This window comes from Urocitellus parryii, chromosome 10 (genome assembly GCF_045843805.1).
Source record: "Urocitellus parryii isolate mUroPar1 chromosome 10, mUroPar1.hap1, whole genome shotgun sequence".
In the NCBI taxonomy this organism is placed as follows: domain Eukaryota; kingdom Metazoa; phylum Chordata; class Mammalia; order Rodentia; family Sciuridae; genus Urocitellus; species Urocitellus parryii.
In genome coordinates, this window is record NC_135540.1 from 43,678,256 (window position 1) to 43,686,263 (window position 8,008).

The following is an 8,008-nucleotide window of genomic DNA, read 5'->3' on the forward strand; positions in this document are numbered from 1 at the left end:
TCCTCATTTCTGAAGATAAAGTTAGGGTTGGAAGTATAGCTCAGTGGTTAGATGATTGTCCAGCATGTGTGGGGCCCTGGGTACAGTCCCTAGCACTGCAAAAATAAATACATACATGAATAAAGATGAGTAAGCACTTACTTAATATTAAATATTAAGTTATTAAAAAATTTATAAAGTTAATATGAAAAGAACACCTCAGATATAGGCATAATAAAAGAGATTAATAAATTACATTTATTATATTAAGTTTTATAATAATGTTATGAAAATTAAATAATATTTATATATGTTATATATAGTGCTTAGCTTGATAAAAATATTTATTACTATAATATTAATTTATTATTAATGTTTATTTTAATTACAATATTGTAACAAATTTTTCTATGTGATGGCTTTATGGCCAAGGTATATGCAAAGCACAGAGGAACTTAACCAGTAAGATCTTGGAAAATAAATGCATTGGGTAGGTTACTACACATGTTCCTGAAAATTTGGTGTTATCCAAGGGATATTGAGAAGCAACTTTAATCATGGCTATTGAGTTATTGTAGGGAAATGGAACATAGGCAAACCTTTCTTTAAGACATAGTTTCAGATCTTCTCAAATAAAATAAAATATATCCTAAAATATGTAAATCATAATCAATTAAAATATGAGGACACATTACTTACACTAGTGAAATTTGGAGGTTTTGAGGATCAACACTGAGTAGCAAGTTTGTTAGGTCTTAGATATTATTTGGTATCAACTAATAAGAATTTTTTTGACCAAAGTTAAAAATCAATGGGATATGTCATAATTCCATTTAAAGAGAGGTAGATGGATGATAATACATGTCACCAATGACATTATATTTATATTGTTGGAACTTACTTGATGAAACACTCAGTTAATTCTCTAATAAGCTTCATCTTGGAGCATGAAGAAAATTATTCAAGCATGGAAAAATTCAGTTATTATTCAGCAGATATTGCAACCTATGAAATAATTGATGTTATTGAAATCTTTCTTCATATGGTCAACAAGATGGATGAATATAAGGAAGAAAAAAAAACACGATGAAGTATCCAACAATTTGATGTATTCCATGTTAATGGCATATTCTTCTTGTTTGTCTAAGAATGAAACATGGACATATGCTCTTCCTTGATTTCAGGCTTAATATATGCCTGGTTCTCACTCACCACAACAAGTTCATCAAAAACATTAAAAGTAACTGACCTATTCCTTGTTATTCTTCTGATGAAGAATATAATGAGCTTAGTGTAGGTAGTAAGAAGGAGAAAGGGAAGTAAGGACATTAATGAACCAAATTGGGCCCTCTTTTAGTATGTCAGAGTTGACTGAATATTAGTCTGATAAACATGGTTTGTTCCATAAATCTTCATAGTAGTTAAAGCATTTTATCACAGTTTATTAGGCTGTGATAAAATGTATAGTTCAGTAGATGTCCTCATATATTCTGGAAATTACCAGCACCCATTTATATGGAACCTGTACTACTAGTTTTAATTAACTGAAATCATCTGCTTGGAATTATGCTCTCAATTTAGCTCACATTTCAATCTCCATAAATTCTTTCTCAGTGCTTTACTCTGTAGAATGCAAATGGGTCCCATGCCAGTCCCCAGAAATATCTAAATGGCATCAAGCAATGGCAGGATGTAGAGCATTCAGCAATCAGATAGCCCTGGTGGAATGCCATATTAAGTTAACTTTGTTATGTTGATTTAACCTGAAAAATAAACAAAATTTTCATTTACATTTAATTTTCCACTTCTAGTTTCCTTAATAGTATTATTATTTGAATATAAGGTAGTTGAGTTGATCAAAGGAAATTAGATTTTCTCCATCTAGGTCTAAAATACAATTTGACTTTTTTTGAAATGGTAGGTAAAATGATAGTTTATACTTAAAATATTATTGAATGTTATCCTTCAATATAGTATATAAGGCATTTGTCTAAAAAAAAGAAAATAGTATTATTCATGTAATTTTTTGACCATACCAGCATTTTTATAGTTTATTTAAAAAATTATCTCTAACAGTTAAAAATGAAATATTGCTAAATCTCAACATTTAAATTCTAAATGAAAGAATGTCAAATGATAAGCATGTTAAATTACATATGCAAATGATAATTATAAAGTACGTTTAAAAATTGCATATTCCTAGCTTTCAGAGGAGTATACTGGGGTACAGTAAGCCAAGATGCTTAAACTGTCAAAAAAAAAGAAAAAAAACCTTTAAAATTTACTAAGCTAAGTTTACAATTGATGACAAGGTGGCAAGGTGGTTGTTTGCTTCTTTCTGTAGTATGTGCCCCTTCTATCAGATTGGCATTCAAATCAATGCATATAATTTTTTGCTGGTTTTAATTTTGCATATAGGCTGAGAAAGTCAGAGTTTAGTGTTTTTTTCCCTAAGGTGTCCCTAAATGGATATTGTCTGTTTCCATTGTGACTATTGTCATTCCATGGATAGTTCTCTGCAAACAGTAGGTGCTTAATAAATATTTTTGGTTAACTATGTAATTAAATTGGTAGTACATATTCCTGTTTCTTGAGATCCTTGGCAAACAGACTAACAGAATGCAATGAGCTAATTTGCATCACATGGGTAAGCACAGAGAGTGTTTAATTCAGTCTAATGTTCTTTCCAAATGGTTCAATATTTCCTTGAATTGAGTCTCTTCCCTTGATCAAGCAGAGTGAGTAAGATGCTCTCTGGGAATAAAGTGTTCATCCATGTGATGAAAATTAACTCCTTCAGAGCGCTAGGGAGTTAATGGTAAATTACTTCTTTTATGGTACCAAAATGAATCAAAATGCCAATTAATCATATCTCAGGGTATGCCAAAATACAAGCTGGGCATTTTTTAAAAACTGTCCTGGGAAGACACTCTTGCCTTCTTCCTAGCTTGCCACCTTGCTGGGGCTATAAGTCTTTTCCCATCTCTTCTGCTTTTTTCTTTACCCATGTCAAGCCCATTCATTAGAAACGTGCAGAATTAAGGGTGTGAATATTTTTAGACAAAGTGGCTTGTAACATCAGTTGGTTGACGATTCAATAGCAGTCCTTCTTCTCATGCTGACAGAGTCCTGATTTTGTTCCAGTATCAAAATCTTTTCCGAGTGGCTTAGGCAACCTGATGGCTTAAAGCAATGGTTGGCTTGTTCCCTTTCTTAAAGATTGGTTTAGGGGTGGTATAAGTCCCGATATGACCAATGGGGTATGAGAGAAGTTTCCAGGAGGAAACTTGACTTCAAATTATAGCCTTGGTGAAACTTTCCTCACTGACAAAGCAGGATACAATAAGCCAGCAGCCTCTCTTCCATCACAAGGAATGTGGATCTTCAACTGAAATCACCATTTTGTCACTGAAGAAGGAAACAAGCTCAGGAGGAGGCAAAGATTGAGACCACAGAGTGGAGATATGGAAGAAGTTGCCCTCAAAGACATTTACTGTCAGCCTTGGCTCTAACTAGCAAAAGGAGTTAATGGATGTGTGAAGAAACTCTGGCATATTTTAGAATCAACTTGTTCCTTATTGATTACACAATTTGAGGAAAGTTGTCTGCTAATTGCAGACAAGTGAAACACCTCCTCTGGGCCAATCTTAAGCCACAGGACACAGATAATTTTTTAAATAAGATCTGAGAAAGACTCAAGAATGATCTGTTCTTGTTAAAACAATATTCTAAATAAAGATGGGGGTCTCAATTCAAAGATATTCCACTAAGGTATTTCTTACCATTCTACACGTGTAAGGAAAGAGCATAATAGGAAAATATTTAATATCTCTATTTATTAGCAATTTATTTATTTATTCCAGAACAAAGTATGATTTTCTCCTTCTTCAATATAAAAGAATATATTTATTTTTCTAAATTTAGTAGTGGATCCAATGATCTCTTTTTCCAGGAGGAAACTTGATTTCAAATTATAGGCAATATTTTAATTTGGATTTATTGTAAAATAAGGAATATTGTGGTCTGAGAATCTTCCTTGGAATGGGAAGCCTCTCAAAGAAGTAGACAATGACATTGTTGGTATTAGATTAAAAAAATAAAAACAAAGTGGCATTCTCCAAGATAAACACGTATTGTTAGTCATAATCTTATCAGAAATAAAAAACCAAGTCAGAGTAAATGAAAGAAAAGGAAAATGTGTAAATGGTTGCTTCTCTATAAAGGCCAATTGATATTTCAGGAGCATTTGAAGAAGTACTGTGTACTCCAAATTGTTATCCAAAGATCACAGATTAATTTTTTAAATAAGTAGTCTTACATTTAAATATGAGGATAGAGTAATGTCATGATGACCTTTCAGAGAGAAGAAAAATACATTTCATAGACTTAAAAATAATAACCATATTTGTCTGAACATCTGGTCATTTCAGATGAGAAATATAAAAGATTTGCACTGCATAGTCTTACATTAAAAACTGCATATAAGTAGTGGTTGGGAACAAAAGAATGATAAATGCTTTTATAATGTTAGAGTCACTTAGATAATTAATTAGTTGACACTCATGTATGTTTTTAGTTTGCAATAGTGCTAAGTGAATGGCCCAAAAGAATATACAATCACTATAATCCTGTTAACCTTGACTGCAAAATAGAGTAGCATTCACAACTTACTTTTACCTATGTTAAAAAAAAATGTTATTTTATTTCATTAAAATAAAACAATCCCATCTTTCATTGCTCCTGGCTGTGTGAAACTATTATAGTTGAAAGAGAATTTGCATAATGCTTTTAAAGGGCTTAATAGCTATAATAATTTTAATCTATATGAAATGTTTATTATATATGAAAAGCCAGATTTTTTATAGTGAGAGAAGATTATTAAGACATATCATCTAATCAAGAGAAAAATAGTAATAAATGGGTAGATGACTCTTGAGAGTTTGTATTTTGCAAATAGACTTGAAATGCTCCTGTAGTGAATTTGCCAATGACTCCCTTTGGAAAGAAGTTATTAGAAAATAAGGTCCTTTTTAATAGCTTATCTTAAAATTGGTTTGTTGTCCTCAGTGTGATACCTACCTTAGTCTTAGGAATTTCAACTCCTATTTTATAAGGATCTCTATAGGGAATATTAATTTCTCTTTTTATTCTGTTTTTGATCTGGCAGCACTGTTTCCTCATCTCGGAGTTCCAGATAATTGATAGGGATAAAAGGAAAAAGTGGAGATTATGATTTTCCTGTTATTACATAAATCTACAACCTATATAGTATTAGACTCCTATGATATATTAAATGACGAGCTTGGTAATTTGATATTAATTATAATAATTAGTCAAATCATGTTATGGGGACAACCTAACTTCCTCCTTTAATAATTTATGTATCTGGCTTCTGAATCTCTTTCTTCCAAACCTAGCTGCTTAGGAAATCAGGTCTTCTGTTTGCATCTGGAACTAATTTTTTATTTGCTAAGTAATCTTTCTGTTCTTGGTCTTTTTTTCTTCATACATAAAATTAATATAGTAAGAATGACGTGGAATTGTCATGAGGAGTAATTAATGAGCTGATGTCTGTTGAAAGTTTAAAGTGAGGTTGGGGTTGTGGCTCAGTGGTAGAGTGCTTGTCTCCCATGCATGGGGCAATGGGTTCCATCCTCAGCACCACATTAATAAATAAAATAAATGTATTGTGCCCATCTACCACTAAAAGAAAAAAAGCCTTAAAAAAGGAAGTTAAAAGTGACTAAGCATGTAACATATGTATATGCATATATTATGTAGTAAGTAGTCAGTATTTTAAAACCATGTGATATTTCTTTTCTTTTCCTTTTCTTTTGTTTGAGGAACCAGCTCATCCAAAATGTGTTCAATCAATTTCAAGCATCATTTAAAATAGTCATAGCTTTACTAATGTCTAAGTGCCCCAGAACCATCTGCAAAAATTAATGAACAAATTATTACCTATAAGTGCATAAATATATAAACATGCACTTATTGTTTTAAATGAAGAATTGTTCCCAAACAACTTTAAAAAGATAATTTAAACATTATAAATCAGTTTTGCCACTTATAACTCCACCCACAAAATGATTTCATGAACACTGGCATTGATGTTAGAAGCTGTCAAATTTTGTGAGCAACTGTGTTTGTATTCAGTATGTAGGAAAGTGCCAAGTAAGAATTCTGTTATAAATGTGAAATGTAATATTTATCATTTACCAATGCCTGCAAGTGTGCAGAATCCAATGCCAGAAAATATAGAAAGTACACACGGAACATGAAAAATAATGCTATAGCCCTAAGTGCTTAACAAAACATTTATAAAAAATATCTCTGATTCATTGTAATTCTGAGAAGGGACATGTTTCTGATCCAATGTCATAAAGGTTTATATTTAAGAAGAATAATTTTAAAATATTTACAAATATTTTATCTTTTCATTTTCTTCCTTTGTTTTTACTTATTTAGATGCATGGCCACATATTTCATGGAGATTTTGATTCTTTATGGAAATAATATTTAGACATTTTTTTGAGACTTTACATGCGTTGACAAAAGAAGTTCTAAATCCACATGCTCCAGGATTCATAGATCACTGTTGTTTCTCCTGACTGCTTGCATTTTGGCAGCATTAAAACAAATGTTGCCATAAAAGGATGCTCTATGTAGCTCATGACGCATTTCAATGAATGCATTATGAGTTTACTTGAAACGAAAGTCTCTTGTTTTTCAGTCCTATGCTGTGATGCTTCTGTGAAGCAGCTACAGTATTTCACTTGAGATTAGTATTCACTTCAAAAAGATTGAAGTGGCCTTGGAAAATATGACTGGACAGTACCATGGGAGAAAACAGCACTGTGAAAATAAAAGAAAATTATGTGAGAAACAATAACTTTCAGGAGAGAAGTCACTTTCATTATAATGCACAGGGTAATCCCTTTGTATTAATATTTAGTATCTACCCATCCATTTGGACACTGTGATCTCTTATATTTTTATAAATAGCCCTTTGTCTACATGCATAGTATATAAATATGGCCTTAAATTATTTCAAAGATTTGCCTATCTTTTTAGCACTATCCCTTTGCCTGGAACAGTAACTTGAACACAAAACTTCATTAATATTTTTGAGTGAATAAATAAATGAACTATTGCAACATTATCCAGGGAGATATATATATATCCATATATATCCATATATATGGATATATATATATGGAAAAAGAAACTTTTTTTTCAGATTGAAGTTGCTAATATGAATAGGTCTGTTTGTCAAATATATCTCATAATTTTATTTTTGGTGGGTGTAATTGTTATGGAACCTCAAACTGCTCTACAACTAAAATATATCCCCCATCATTTTCATTTTTTAGAGACAGATTTATATAATAACATGCAAATAATGCCCAGGTTGGTTTTGAATTTTGATCCCCCTGCTTCAGCCTTGTAGTTGATAGGATTATAGGTATGTGCCCTGTGTATGGTCCTGATAACTTTTTTAAAGTAGAGATAAAGCATAAGACATTTTATTTGATTCCGAAAGCAAACAGAAACTAAATATGTCTTTCACCTAATAGAATATTCCCTGCATTCACCCAAGCAGAAGTTTTCAAACTTTAGTTTATATAAAATTTATCTGTTTCTATTGGATCATGTATCTTTATTTGTTATTTTAACTAAAATCAAGTAAATAAATATTTACCCATGCCCAAACTTAAGAACAGAGCATAACTTTGGAAATTCTCTTTGTTTTTGACTTGATGGTTTTATTCTAGACTAATCTCCATTCTCTGGAGCTCTATGTCAATAATTCACCTCTTTTTGTATTATTTACCTAATAAGAATGCACATAGTGAGTATTCAATTAATATTTATTGGAGCAATTAAATAAATGTATATATATATATATATATATATATATATATATATATTCATCAATGCTTAGACTTTTTGGTTTTGACCTATGTGTTAATAAAGTTGATTCATTTTATATAGATATTTCTATTGTATGTTCTGATCAAGTAAGTAT